Below are 16,052 nucleotides of genomic sequence, written 5' to 3'. Positions count from 1 at the left end.
TGTTCTTTATTACTTGTATTTTTATTGCTGGTTTTGTGTTTTGTGTATGCTCTTGTTTGAATATGAGCAGATGTAAACATGAGTGATGAGTATAATTAAGATATTGCAGTTGGAGTTCTTGTAACAGGATCCTTCCAGCATGACTTTTGGTAGGAAGAAGTTATTGAGTGCTCCTGCAGTAATGCTGTTGGCTGAGCAACTTGTTTTACTAGTGAGAGTGTTGGAAGGGTTTATGATTTAGCAACACAGGGGCTGAGAGGTTGCAGAACAAGATATAAGCAAAATTATATTGCAAAGAAAATGGGAGTAACTGCAAATATTTGGATGAAAAGATATGATATAAATGACAAAGCATTTTACATATTCGCTTTAAAGCATTGTTGCTCATTATCCAAGAGGTATACTGTGTTAGAGAATTAAAGTAATTGAAAGTAGTCATTAGCTGAAGATGGTAAATGTTTTCTCAAATATAAGAACATTGGTAGAATTGGAAAACCTGCATATTTTTTTTCTATTTAGACCTTGTTACTTTTGAAACAAAGGTAGAAATAGTACAAGTTTTTCAGCTAAGGGGAGAAAACTCAGACTCCAAAGTAAGAATAAAATATTTTGCTATTCATATCACTTTCTTATATAACACAGCATGTAGCATCATGTTGTAAAGTAATAAAAGAAAGAACAGCTTAGCTTCTAAACCTCAGAATGAAAATTTGCCATTTCTATTGAATAGTCTTGACAGTTGTTTCAGGACTGGCAATCTTAGTGCAAGGAATGAACTAAGAATACTGATGTAAAAGCACCAGAGAGTCCCTGGCTTTTGAAAAGAAAATGATAAGGCAATCACAGGCAGCTCCTCAGAAGTTAAAACCATTTTAAATGGAAAGAGCTCAGAGGATTCATCTCTTCTACTGAAATTGTGAAGTATAGTGGTAATAATTCTAGTATGCATGGTCATTAAAATAAGACTTCACAAGTAGCCAGAGGAAATAAATATGTTATGCATCATTTTTCAAAAATCTCTCTAACTGAAAATCAGCCATGGGCTGGAGAACAGGAGCAATACTGAAATACTAATGAAGCTTGAAAACTTTTGTGTTTTATCTTTTTTGGCTTTGTTTTGTGAGAGGAGATACCTGCTCAGGGAGATAGTGTTTTATACTGGACTAATGGAACTGAGGGAAGAACAGGTAGGTTTCTACCAGACGAACCTTTTTCTATTTTTTTTACACACTTTGATACTGAAAGTTTTATAAGTACTTCATGACAAAAACTTTAAATTCATAGTTCATATTATATTCTTGTTTCCACAGTAATAATACTGTAATTGTTAATATTATTAATATCGATCTGATCCCATTCCACCTTTGTTGTCTATGATTTATATTAATTTGTACATTGTACCCTTCTGTTTGTATCAGTTCTCAGATAATGCTAGCCAACATTCTTAATAACGCTCTACAAATTCAAAATCGCTGGTGCTCTGCATTTGTATGTGGTAAAAATTAAAAGTTACAAATAATAATAATTGCAGTCATTAAAGAGTGTAGGAGAGTTGTAACATGATTTAATGGTTGGAAGTTAATACTAGAAAAACCTAAGCAGAAATACTGTCTAAAGAGTGAAGATAAGCAATGGTTCGGTAGGGGATGTCGGAGCTTCCTCATAAATTTAGTTCTTTAGATTAAGACAGGATGTATTGCTGAAAATTTGCTGTACTTCAGCTACAGTTCATTGAGCTTGATTGAGGCTTTTACTGTGTGAAAAATCTATGTTCTTTGTGTAGAAAATCAGAGAAGATGATCATAACAGTCCCTTGGGCTGCACAACCTATGAATTGCTCTCAAAGCTATTCCTTTTCTAATTTCTTACTATTATTTATCTGTTAAACTCTCTGCAACAGTGAAACAGTTACATTACATTGATTTATACATGGCATATATATATGTGAATGCACATTAGATACAGATGTTTAATCTTATATAAAAAGCCAATTAAAATGTGGTTTTGTTGGAGTATCACAAAGAATAGTGAGCCTTTCTTTGTGGTAAAAGGAAATTTAGTGAAGCAAGTTTATTTAAACTGATGTGTTTAAAAATGAGCTTTCTTGTGTTTGTGTAGGTGAAGGAGGAGGCCACCTCTACATAGTCTTTGGTTCATTTAAGATGTAAACTCCTGTCTAGGAGTGTGGTCTGTCTCTCTTCACTGAGAAGCCAGGAGAGTTGGGTCCTTCTGTAACATGGTTCATGAGAGGGGGTCTGTATCAGAGTCTTGTTCCGAAGGAAAAAGTAACTCAGGAAATTTCTTCATAGTACATATAATTAGCCAGTTGAAGTGTGAACATATGGGAGTAGTGAAGGAATAAATCACGCAGCAGCAGCTATATGAGTTTTTTAGAGTATTCCAATTTTCTGTCTGTTACACACTGCACAATAGAAGAAAATGCCCTTTATTTCATTGCTAATTATTGGCAGTATGCTCAAAACCAGTAAAAGTTAATGAGAAAATTATTATAGTAGAGAAATAGCAGTCAGTAACATTTCAGTATCTAACTTAGCTAAGGAAATCTGTTGTGTTTTATAAGCCAGATTGCAGCTTGAAGCTCATGCGTGTTTGTTTTCACTGATTTCAAAATGTGAAAGAAGCATTTATGTTAATAAATCCTTGTTTGCATTCAGGTTCTCCTTTGTTGAAGGCAAAGGACCATTCATCAGCACTCTGCATCTCATTGCTCTTTTCAGTCTGCTCAAGCATGTCTGGAGCGGGGCTGGGGTGCCTTTGGCTCCACTGGAAACATTATGTCATTATCTCAACAAGATGTTGTCATGCCAGGAAGGGATCAATACTTTGATGAGGAGCTGCTGGCTCAAAACTGTGTTGTTATTTTATAAAAGACAACTTGGAACACTTTCCAAGGCATTTCCCATGGTATAAATCTCCAGGGACTTGATTTGTCTCTCCGCCTAGTAAACTGAGTTGATTCATCTGAAAATACGTGTCTGCCAACCTCAGATAACAAGAAAAATTGCACCTTCTGCCCACTTTAGACTTCAGCCTTTCAACTATTTCAATAGTATGCTGTCTTTGTGCAGGAAGTACTTCACATATCACTGATTAATCAATGGGGAAGGGAGGAGAAGGCTTTAGTCCTTTTCCTGCTGCTGACACCAGTCAAGTCTAGCCTTTAGTCTGCGTGACCACACAGCCCCGAGAACACTGCATCGCGCGGGGTGCAAGGGCTGGCAGCCCCACAGGAACTCACCTGACTTTGAAAGGGCATTGTGCTGCAATCCTTCCATCCATCCTAGCCTACTTCCCTGCCGGGCTCCGGTGACAGTGCTGTCAAATGTATCCTCCTCGGGGTCTCCAGCACAGACAAACCAGAACAGCCGCATGCCTCTGGGTCAATGTGTTTGAATTGACAAAATTATTAGATTTATAATAATAATATGTCAATAAGAATTATTGACAAAAGGCAGGACAGCTAGAGCTAAAGGGCTCTCTGTAGAAACAAGTTCACCTCTCTGCTGAGGAGTAAGTCTCAGAAGAGATTAAGAGTTGTTCAGGGTGCTAATCCAACATTGCTTTGGATAATATCACTGGTATACAGCAATCAAGGATTGTGCAATGGTGAGTGAAATGGATTAAAAAATCTGTTGGTGGAATTTTGTATCCTCTTCACACTGTCAGAGATGGCTTTAGCAAAAAGGCTGTATGGAAGTCCTGTAGCTCTGCATGAGCAGCCTGTTATCTGAGGGGCAAACACTACTTGGCTATCTATTGCGCTTCATTTAACCCTCCTGTTGGCTCAAGTCCTAAGTAACCCAATTTAAGGATTTAGATGCTCAAAGACAAGGAATTATTTTGTGATGGCTTTTTGTTTGTTTTAATTGAAAAGCAAAACAATTACTCCAATAACCTTAAGAAATATGGAAAAGGAAAATGGGAAGACTCAGCATCTTTTCATGATATATAGATGTACGTATTACTTTTTATGTTAATAGGCTGTTTATACTATGGGTGATAAAAACTCAGCACAGTTTTGAATGAATTTGAATTGTCTTTATAGAAGTTGATCATTGATTTTATTATAGTAAACAGATGTTTCCCTTAACAGAAGGCAAGTTTAACAATGTCAAATCACTTCTATCTTATTAGTTCAGGTCTAATTTGTCAAAAATGCTCCCTGGTTCTTCCTTGTGTTCTGGGGTGCTGAAAATCTTGAAGAATTCATGTCCATTCTAGGCAAATTTAACTGTTATATGTCACTATTGAAACTTTGATTTCATTTGGATTGTAAGAGCTTCAGAATTATTGACAAAAACATTGCTTCATCTTATTTTCTTCAAACCTAAACAATGCAGAACCTGCTTTTCATACAAAAACAATGGGATTCTTTACATCTGGAGGAAAGAGCAGCCCGAATACTTATTTCACGTTAAAAGAATTGCTCAGTGTTTGTTTGCTGTTTTGTTTCTTTCAACAGTGAAGCTATACAATCCTTTCCTCTGGCAGAAGAAACAGGCAGGCAACTTTGCCAGTGCTGTTGTGAAAAGCCTTTCATAGCATCCATCAGCTCCCACAGACTTCAGTGCACTTGTTTATCTCTTTGATACCAAGGAAAAGGATCAATATCTGAAAGGTCTTTTGTAGGCCTAAGAATCCTGAAGAAATCAGCCAGCAATAGGCATCTGTGGTTCTCTGAATTTTTATTCTTCCATGCAGCCTTTTTTCTGTTACCACCTGCTCATCTAACCTGCATTGCTATAGATTTTTCCAGTGGCAGGTAGGCTTCAATATACACGTACACAGTGCCTGGGAGAAACCGAACCTAGGTGGTAAGTTTTCACACTGCTCTGAGAAACACTGATTTTTATAAAGAGTCCAGATGCAGATATTACAGATTTTAAGAGCTGTAACCTTGAACAAAGACATGTTTTTTTCTCGGAAATATTCTAAGGACTTCTGTAGCAGACACGAGAAAGAATAGCCTTGTGTGCTTTTGAGAGAGGACTGGGATTCATGACTTGATCTCATTCTGTTACAATTAGTGTACTTCATTTGTCCTCTGTTATGCAATAAAATGAACTCATTGCAGCATCACTGAGTAAGTGGCTCTCACTATCATTTCATACAGGATCAATGCTTTTTCTCATCTAAGCTTGCAAAAATAAAAATTCCTCTTAATATCCCTCATATAAAAGTATTATCAAAGCCCAGTGTCTTGGTTTCAGCTTTCTGTTGACCAATTATTGGACTTTCAACGTCTGATTTTTTCTATGGAAGAAAGCATGTAGTGCAGGAGTGACTTTCCACTTGCAGAGGAGGATCCAGGGAATTCTTTCCTTGTCACCAATGTTTCCATCCTGTACAAAACCACAAACAGAGTTTTGCAGTTACTGATAATTCCTCTTCAAGAAAGAGCAAGCAGTTTCCTCTGAGATTGCTATTAATACCTTATTATAAGATAATGATAAAAGCTATCCCTGGAGTCTGCCAGCGAAACAGCTGCTGAAGTAGATGTCTTGGTACTGCTTAGCACTGTAATGTTTTGGTAATCCCATTCCTGAAGATCAAGTTAATTATCATTTGCAACATGGCCAGGTGTCAAAGACCAAAATGTTCTGGCATGTTGAACCTGGCCTTTTTCACATCAGCGTGACCTCCAGGCTGCTAATGTGAATCTGCATTTTTGAACCTAACTACTTTGAGGCAAAGACTGTTTATTACAGTAACTGCAACATTGACAACATTATCACTGAAAAATGTTAATATGGAAAAGGAGAAAAACAGTCACTGAAGAGCACATCCTACTCTATCCCACACTCAGAAGTGTTGCCCTTACATAAATGGATGACTGGAGTGGGGATTTCTGCTTGAAACAAAAAAAAAAAAATCTTCATGTTTATCTATTTTAAGGGGTTTTTTGTCAATTCATATCTTCCCTATACATGCTTTCCAGAGATTTATCAAAAGAATATTGACTTACATAAAAAGGAATTCTTCCTAATTCCAGTGCTATGATGGCTTTGCCCATACAAAACCCTTACAAAAACTCCTTGAGCAGCAGTAGTATATATGCTGTGCCAAATATATTCAGCTGTTTACTTTCAAGCTGAGCAGTGCTGCAGGGATCTTGGCATATGGCCCCCACTATTTGAAATCTGAGGAAATTCCCACTAGGCCTGAGACCAAACACCTTCTTGCAGGTATTTGATGGGCTTTTACTACTGTGGTGTTTTAAAAGGCTGGTGGTTAGCAGCCTCTCACTGCCCAGGGATCCAGCTGAGTTGCTTCACAGAGTGCTGTTCAGCCTGCCTTGGTTGCAGACACAATTCAGCCACTCCCAGCTGTGTTCTCCCCACTTAGAGCAATGATTAATTTCTTCCCATGATTTCAATATAAAAGTCGTCTGCACTGAGTGATGGGCACTGCTTCTGTTCTGCTTTGCTACGTTTTTTAATATCAAGTGGTGAATGATTGTTTTTTTCACATTAGAATTTTCAGAAATACCGTCTCATACATTCCTGGTTTTATTCTAGTGGCCCTACAGAAGCAGGCTGAAAACAAATCTGTAACTGAACATTGTATTTTTATGTAAGAGGCAGCTTTTAATCTCTTTAAACAGTACATACTACATGTTGATTAATACATATCAATAAAAACTGTTCATGAAGTCTTGAGTAAAAACTGGCTTCCTTCCTGATTATTCATTTTTCACCAGTTTGGTGTTTCTGATGTGTGTTTATTCTAAGCAGGGCTCAGAGCTCTGGAGGAGTTAACACATGATAATGCCAGTAAAGGGTAGAAAAGCTGACTGCAGACTGCAAAGTTGGTAGGCCCAGCACTTCCTACGTTTGTTGCCAAAGGTAGCATCCCCATTGCTTCTCATGGCAACTGCACTGCTGCAGTTCAGACTAGTGCCCAGCCACATAGGGAGGTTGAATGCATTGCAGCCTGAGAAATTAAGAATGATTAAAAAACATTCCTGTTGAATGCCCTAGAATACTGTAATAAAGAAAGCTTCTGTATTTGAAACATGTTCCAACAAGCCATGAAACTATTCTTAAAGTTGCATCATTTTGCATCCAGGAGAAAACTCTAAAGATTTGTTGAACATCCCTTGATTTGATGAAAGCTTTTGGCCACTCAGAAATGAGATGAATTTTGAAGCATGATAGAGGGACCTGGCTGTCTGAAAAAGCTTCCTTTGGGTGCTGAAAAGTTCAGCAGAATTCCAAGCCAATCATTTCCCCAAAGCAATCAGTAGCAAATGAGATTGCATCTTAGGGACTTCATTGTTCATGCTATTTTGTGCATTTGTGCTATACAATGCACTAAAACAATCAGTGTTTACTCCTGAACTATTCAAGGCTACAAAAACTCTTGCAGGATTTGAGCATTCACTAGTACCCTGTTCTAAACAAGATATTTAGTTTACAGGCTGATTTTCTTCTTACGTTGTCAGGCTTCAAGTATTGCTGACTCCAAGGAAAACAAAAGATTATGTGCTAAAGAAGAAAACGCATTATGCCTTCCACATTCATCGGTAGAAATAAACTTGAAATTTGATATGCTTTTGCAGTTTAGCTATTGCATCAGCATGAAAGTATCTTCTTCACCAAATTAAAGTGACACAGCACTCCCATGCTTACAGTGCTCCTATATAAATAAGTCAGAGATTCTGCATAGAAAATGCAACCAGCCATAGATTTCCACTTATGGAAAACTGCCATGACAGGATTCTGTGTACCTGCTCATAATGAAATAGTATACCTTCTTGGCTTTAGTCAGATGGATTGAATGCGACTAAATGCGTCATCAATAATGATGTCCCAGCAGCATGTGTAGTAGGTGTGGTTTGGGTAGACCATACGTAAGTGACCAAACAGTTCTCATACACTGAGCTGGAACATTTGAAAAGGAGGATGGATGGTGAGACATTATTCAAAGGTACCCTAGAAGGACTGAACACACCCTGCCAGCTAATGCTTCTGGATTCCTAAACCAAAAAGAGGAGTCCTCTGCATGGGCTTAAAAGTAGCTGCAGGCGTCAGCATGTTAGCACGTACCTCCTTATGGCAACAGCATCTTTGACTCTGAGACCATGATAACAATGAACATGATTCTAATTTCACAGGGCATTTCACTAGCTGTCTATTGCCTCTTTCAATGAAAAATAGATATGAAAGGAGTAAGAGATTCTATACTATTCATATAATGTACTGTAGAAGATCATAGAATCATAGAATCGTTAGGGTTGGAAAGGACCTTAAGATCATCTAGTTCCAACCCCCCTGCCATGGGCAGGGACACCTAACGCTAAATCGTATCACCCAAGGCCTCGTCCAACCTGGCCTTGAGCACTGCCAGGGATGGAGCATTCACAGCCTCCCTGGGCAACCCATTCCAGTGCCTCACCACCCTAACAGGAAAGAATTTCCTTCTTATATCCAACCTAAAGTTCCCCTGTTTAAATTTTAAGCCATTACCCCTTGTCCTGTCACTACAGTCTCTAATGAAGAGTCCCTCTCCAGCATCCCTATCGGCCCCCTTCAGATACTGGAAGGCTGCTATGAGGTCTCCACGCAGCCTTCTCTTCTCCAGCCTGAACAGCCCCAACTTCCTCATCCTGTCTTCATACAGGAGGTGCTCCAGTCCCCTGATCATCCTCATGGTCCTTCTCTGGACTTGTTCCAACAGTTCCATGCCCTTTTTATGCTGAGGACACCAGAACTGCACACAATACTCCAGGTGAGGTCTCACAAGAGCAGAGTAGAGGGGCAGGATCACCTCCTTCGACCTGCTGGTCACACTCCTTTTGATGCAGCCCAGGATACGGTTGGCTTTCTGGGCTGCAAGCACACACCTGAAGCCAGCTCATGTTCATTTTCTCATCAGCCAGCACCCCCAAGTCCTTCTCCGCAGGGCTGCTCTGAATCTCTTCTCTGCCCACCCTGTAGCTGTGCCTGGGATTGCTCCCACCCAGGTGCAGGACCTTGCACTTGTCATGGTTAAACTTCATAAGGTTGGCATCAGCCCACCTCACAAGTGTGTTAAGGTCCCTCTGGATGGCATTCCTTCCCTCCAGTGTACCAACCAAACCACACAGCTTGGTGTCATCGGCAAACTTGCTGAGGGCACACTCAATCCCACTGTCCATGTCAGCGATGAAGATGTTGAACAAGACCGGTCCCAACACCGATCCCTGAGGGACACCACTCGTTACTGGTCTCCAGCCGGACACTGAGCCATTGACCACAACTCTTTGTGTGCGGCCATCCAGCCAGTTCTTTATCCACAGAGTGGTCCATCCATCAAATTGATGTCGCTCCAGTTTAGAGACAAGGATGTCGTGTGGGACAGTGTCGAACGCTTTACACAAGTCCAGGTCGATGATATCAACCGCTCTACCCCTGTCCATCAGTTCTGTAGCCCCATCATAGAAGGCCACCAAATTGGTCAGGCAGGATTTCCCCTTAGTGAAGCCATGCTGGCTGTCACCAAGCACCTTGTTGTTTTTCATGTGCCTTAGCATGCTTGCCAGGAGAATCTGCTCCAAGATTTTGCCAGGCGCAGAGGTGAGACTGACTGGTCTGTAATTCCCCAGGTCATCCATTTTCCCCTTCTTGAAATGGGGGTTATATTTCCCTTTTTCCAGTCATCGGGAACTTCATCTGACTGCCACGATTTCTCAAATATGATGGCCAGCTGCTTCACAACTTCATTCGCCAGCTCCTTCAGTACCCACGGATGGATCTCATCAGGACCCATGGACTTGTGCACGTTCAGATTTTTAAGATGGTCTCGAACCAGTTCCTCTCCTACAGTGGGCCCAAGGTCTTCATTCTCACAGTCCCTGCATCTGCCTTCCAAGACTTGGGTGGTTTGGTCGCAGCCTTTGGCAGTGAAGACCGAGGCAAAGAAGTCATTCAGAACCTCAGCCTTCTCCAAATCCTGTGTAGCCAGTTCTCCTGAGAGCTTCTGGAGGGGGCCTACATTCTCCCTAGTCTGTTTTTTATTTGCTATGTACCTGTAGAATCCCTTCCTGTTATCTTTAATACCTCTAGCTAATTTTAATTCTAACTGAGCCTTAGCTTTCCTAACCTGTTCCCTAGCTTCTCTGACAATATCCCTGTACTCTTCCCATGCCACCTGTCCTTGCTTCCACTTATTATAAGCCTCTTTTTTCAATTGAATTTTCCTCAGGAGCTCCTTATCCATCCAAGGAGGTCTCCTGGCCCTCCTGCTGCACTTCCTTCTGGTTGGGATGCAACACTCCCGAGCTTGTAGCAGGTGATCCTTGACTATCAACCAACAGTCTTGGGCCCCTCTGCCCTCTAGGGCTGTATCCCATGGAACCTTCCAAAGCAGGTTCCTGAAGAGGCCAAAGTCTGCTCTTTTGAAGTCCAGGGCAGTGAGCTTGCTGCACGCTCTTCTCACTGTCTGAGGATCTCAAATTCGAGCATCTCATGATCGCTGCATCCAAGGCTGCCCTGGAGCATCACATTTCCAACGAGCCCTTCCCTGTTGGTGAGTACGAGGTCAAGCACGGCACCTCTCTTGGTCGGCTCCTCTATTACTTGCAGAAGGAAGTTGTCAGTTGTAGAAGAGGGCAGATTTGCATTATGTGTTGTATTATAACTGGATTGGGGAAGAACAAATCGTAAGATAAGTTGCACAGTTGCTGTAGAGGATGTCTCTGTAGATTCAGTCCAAGATGGGTAAATACAAGATTTACTCAGGCCTGATAATAGCTTCACAATTGAAAACTGTTAAAAAACAGGGTATTTTAATTTGAAGGTTAACAGAAGGTTTGTACATGAGCTGCTGCCTCTTGAAGGTACTGAGATATCAGCTTAAGGCCATTATAACTCAACCATCATTTTGCTTGAAATATGTTTGGTTTTGGTTTGGCTAAACTTTTAATTTCTTTAGGATTAACAAATTATATTTCAAAGCTAGAGAAGCCTATCTGCATTGTACTTTCATTACTCTGGAGTGTAAAGTAGCAGGTGAAGTGTTGACATCATTATTACCCAGTGAATTTGGGGATGCAGGTAAATCATTTTTCACCTGTCTGTACATGCATACCTGCACATATACCCGTACGCTTTGCAGTCATAGCATCTTCAGAAAGCAAAAGGAATTAATGTCTTCAGTTTTATTTTGTAGATTTCTCATGTTGGGTTTTATCTGATCATTTTCAGAGAGATGTGTTGCCATTGATTAAGTTCTGTAGAAACAGTTTATGTGTTTTAACCCAACTTCAAGCTATGTTGCTGTCAACCCTGTTAATGTGTGTTTGTCTAATCAAACACATGCAACATTGTGTGTCTTCTGAAACACTGGATTGTGAGTAAGGGAGTTCGTGCTGGTGAAAAAGGGAAGATGTAGGGTTTTTTTTCCTACTCTTGTCCTGTTTGTATTTGGGCACTGTCTATTTCCCTTAAGCCTATAGTTGCGTTTCTGTTTTTTAACGAGACAGTCTATAGCACACTTCTCTATTTTTCTCTCTCCACTTCATGTTCTATCCCACAGTGTTTCAAAATGCTTCTTTCCAAAACCAGAATGATTTGTGATGTTGATATCATCAGCCATATGGTCTATTGAGTAAATCACACATGATTTCTTGGTAGCCAGTAGCTGCTAGCTGTGAATGACATGACACACATAGCATTACATTAATTTCTGTCCTAAGAATTCTAGTCACAGCCTCAAAATTTGCTAAAAAAAAAAGAAGGAAGAGGAATGAAATATTGTACAAGTCCATTTTAGACTGAATTTTTATTTCAACTCAGTATACTTCTCTGTTTTCTATTCTATTTGTGGTTCTGGCCATTCATAGGTTTATTGTATGCCCATCCTACTGTTACAGAGAAGGAAATTTCTCCCAGCTAAATCTAGAATAAATGTGTTATTAGTTCAAGTTTTGTTATTACATTTCCTTTTCTAATCAAGACAAAGAATCTGCAGTTAACAATGTAATCTTTTTTCCTGTTGACTTGCTCCTATAGATACAACCATAAAAGCAATTGGTTTGAATGGTTTCTTTGCACTCAGGTTCTTTTTTGAAATACTGATTACTCCTAATTGTCATTTCTTAGCCACAGTGATTTAGAATTATGTCTTTCAGAGTCATGATTTTCTCAGAACTATTCACATTAAACCGTCTGGTGATAGTTTTGTGGTGATTGATTTTTCAAAGCATTGAAGTGAAGTTTGATTCATAGTTCTAAGTGAGCTGGTTGACTAAATCCCTGTGCAATCTTTTGAAAATGTATAACTTCCATCAAAACCTACAATATCTATAAATTGTATTTAGAATGACATCTAGGCTAGCCAACTCTAAATATGTTCCCAATAAAATGGTGTGCTCCAGATTAGTCAGTCATTGCCACCTGGCATGACAAACAGATTACAAATGTTTATCAGGTTACTCCTCAGTCTTTGAATTCATTTTTCAGTGTATTCAGCACCGTCCCCAGGGTGACTGGCATCCCTTTGAACAACTATGAAGTCAGGCACAACAAATTTCCTTTAATATTTTTTTGCTAGAATTAAATATTTAACTTCAGTTACGAACAGATCCTCTTTTTTCACCATTGCCCTTTTTTTTTTTTGCTGTGGCTGATTTTGTATTCTTTTCTTAGCTTTCCATTTAATTTTGATGACAGAAAATCAAAGAGAGAAGATGCCAATTCAAGTCAACATGCATGCAGAGATGTCAAAAGGCATCTGCTCTGCTTTGTGGATTTTATGCAAAGTATTGGCATGTATTTGCATTCTCATATCACTGATTCAGACAGCTTCATATCAGCTATCATCATCTCTACTACAGTAGCCAGCTGAAAAACAATCATAGTGAAAATTACTCTATTCAGAGAAATAGCTTCAATCTATATTTGATCTGATCTTTCAGAATCTTCATTTTTGAAAGAGAATTTCACCTGCATTTCTAAGCATGTACTTTAGGTTTATAATGCATTTTTAAAATATTGTATCAACCACAGAAAGTAACACTGCTAATTAAATCACATTAATTAATTAAACCTGTTTCAAGGAGACAATTCACTGGCATTTAAAGACGAAAAAACCCTTCTTTCTTCTATTTTAAATCCACAAACATGACTTTAAAAGACTCTACAACCAGCATCTTTGACTTTGCAAAGATAGATGTTATTAAAATATACATTTATGCATCAGTGAACATTCCAATCATACAACCAAAATGAGGCTATGTCTAAAGACTTATAAGATTGAGAAAACTTTTTTTTTCTGTATTTCATATACTCTTATATTTTCTGAATTAATTCTGTTCTGATCAAGGTTTTGTGCAGGATTGCTTTTTTTGCACTGAAACTGAAGTGTTGGGATAGTTTGAATAAAAATATGAAACTACAACTTTTGACTACAAGTCATGATTTTTTTCAACATGAGCTATCAGGAAAGTCAAGTGTGTGATCTAATGCTACTTGGCTTCAAAGTGACAGTAAAGAGAGAGTTTTATGTGTTATTTTTTACTTTAGCCAAATGTCTGCCCTTCTGAGCATCCTTCTTCCTCATATAGTAACTCTGCTATCTTGTAAATAGTAGCTATGCCTTAGAACATCTCTTGGTTTTGTAAGAAAACAGATCTCAAGATCCGTCTTTAACTGCAATTATTTGTAGTCTTGTAGTGGTACTGAAAAAAGCACGAGCTCATGAATATCAAGTCAGAAGTAGAGGTATTCCAAAGAGACTGGTGTGAATGCTTGTGTTTCAGGGTACATTTGATAGGTGATAAGTTCCCTGGGACAAAAATTGATGAAGAACCTACGAAATGTCAAGAAGAGAGCAAGAGGACTTTTTGATCACTGGTGATTAGTCATTTCACTAGCTTCTCAGTGAGCTCAATCTAACTGTGATCACAGGTATGATTATCTTTTAGGCATAAATGGCACATCAGTGTCATTTTCTCAGTAATAAGGAAAAAAGAAAGAAATTTTTTTAAGATAATATGAATTAGGTTTATATTTCATCTCATTCACTGTGTATCACCTAGAGTTTTTATTCTGACAGCTATACAGAGTCAACTACTTTCTTAAAGAATGTAGATTCTTCTCATATATCCACAACTGAAGGAAGTAAATCATATTTTTCAGTGTAATTGTTTCTATAATGAGATTGTTTTATTTTCAAATTATTTCATTAGTTGATGACATTAAGTCTTATAAATATGCTGCCCAGACCTTCCTCTTCTCTTTCAGAAGAACTTGCTTCTGGTTTGGTTTACTTTCTCTTTGGAAAGGGACTGTTTCTACTGCTTCCATAGTCTGTGTGTTTTTTATATTTAGGCCACATTGCCTGGTATAAGTCAGAGAAGCCATGATACGGATTAGAGCCCTGCCTGCTAAATCAGAGTGTTTAGAGAAGTACTTTGGGAGTGAAAGGTCCAGTTAAAATGGCTCATATTAGAAGTCTAAAAATTAATTAGGAGGAAAAATACTGTTTTGATGATTTTTTTTTTTTAATAACAATATTTTCATCCTGAAGCTCTTTTATTTCATAGAATGGAGCCCACACTTGAAAGTTGTCAATAGTGCCATGCTGATGGCACACACATGCCCTATAATTGTATAAAACCACCTTCAGGCAGATTTATAAACCATCAGAAAATCTTAAGTGTAAGAGTTAGTATATGTGATGAAGGTTACTATTGAACATGAGACATCTCATCAGGTCCCACAGTCTTATACACCTTCAGGTACCTTATATGGTCTCAAACATGAGTTCTGCCTCTTCAGTTATCCTTGCCTATGATGACTGCAGGGTAAGACCTACTTTACCTATTCAGTCATTCTCACCAAAGCAGAGCAAATACTTCTTATACACCCCCTTACACACCCTGTACCCTGCAAGGCCATCAAGAAGATAACTAATCTCAGATTCCTATATTGGTCTCTTAAAACAAGATGAAATATCAGTGGCTCCTAGCTCTTTCAACTAATTACAACAATTTCTCGACTTAAGAGCAAAGCTGCACACTGCCAGAGAGCATTATCATTCTGTCAGACAGTAAACTAGTAATTTCATTGTTTCTTAAAAGATTGCAGGTAGATGAGAGGAAGGTCTTACAGCTCCTCAGGGAGTCCAGTTGAGGATAATAATTAAAATAGGAATAAGCATCTAAACAAAGAAATACAAATCAGTACTTCTGTGTATATCTGTAAGTGGTAGTCACAGTGATAGGTATTTGAGACAGAGAATACGGAGATAGGTTGGAGCTTTGGAAGAAAGGAAGGATTGTGCAAACTTTCATGGTTCAGGAACAGCATGCAACATTTCACTTTACATTAAAATAAAGTATCTTCTGGATTTGTTCCCACACTCTCCAGTATATCAACAACTTTCTCTCAATTACCTTTTGGCTCAAGTGAATAAAAAGCTGCAATCATCCTTTTTGACAAGCCTTCAAAACTGTTTTCCAGATCATTTCCAATAATAAATGTAATTTAAACTTTTATGATAAAAGCATGCAAGTGCTTTAAAATAGCCCAGGTATTTTTCTAGAGAACATGATGTCATTCTTTCCATCAGCAGCAGCTCATGCTTTAGTCTTTGTTTGCTGATAAGCAGAAAAAGAATTAGAACATTAGTCAGTATTTTGGTATTTAAAATTAATTATTTTCCTCTGTTCTAATCTCTTTGTTGGTTAGTTTCCATTTTCCAAAAGTATTGCCGAATTTGGCTTTTGGGTGTATTTACACTGTGCTAATGGAGTTGTGTGTCTGTGTACTTGAGAACCGAATTTGATTAATGTGTAAGTACTTCAATTTGCCTGAGATGCACTGAGATAACAATTTTTTATAATTCCCAAGCTCTCTAAAAAAACCTTTCTTGTGACATTTTTTTTGTGGAAGAAAATAAATACAGTTATCTGTGGGCAGTAAAAACATCTTCATAAAAATCTGTGATTCCCTCTAAACTTCCAATGAAGAACTCAGTGGCAAAAATATGGTGGAATATTCTTCTTTGGTCTCTGGCACACCTAGGTGAGTATTATCCAGCTATGA

The 16,052-nt window shown here is 38.6% G+C and overlaps 1 long non-coding RNA gene across 1 annotated transcript; it reads left to right on the top strand.

Moving 5' to 3' along the window:
* Nucleotides 1–3,474: 3,474 nt before the first annotated feature.
* LOC134173890 (uncharacterized) lies at nucleotides 3,475–5,097 on the top strand. Its single transcript, XR_009968435.1, has 2 exons — nucleotides 3,475–3,627; nucleotides 4,484–5,097. It is a non-coding gene; the product is annotated as an uncharacterized LOC134173890 (long non-coding RNA).
* The last annotated feature ends 10,955 nt before the right edge of the window (nucleotides 5,098–16,052 follow it).

This window comes from Pezoporus occidentalis, unplaced genomic scaffold, assembly GCF_034315485.1.
Source record: "Pezoporus occidentalis ecotype Australia unplaced genomic scaffold, CSIRO_AGI_Poc_V1 ctg56, whole genome shotgun sequence".
NCBI classification, from domain to species: Eukaryota; Metazoa; Chordata; class Aves; order Psittaciformes; family Psittacidae; genus Pezoporus; species Pezoporus occidentalis.
This window is presented reverse-complemented; position numbering and strand designations above follow the sequence as displayed.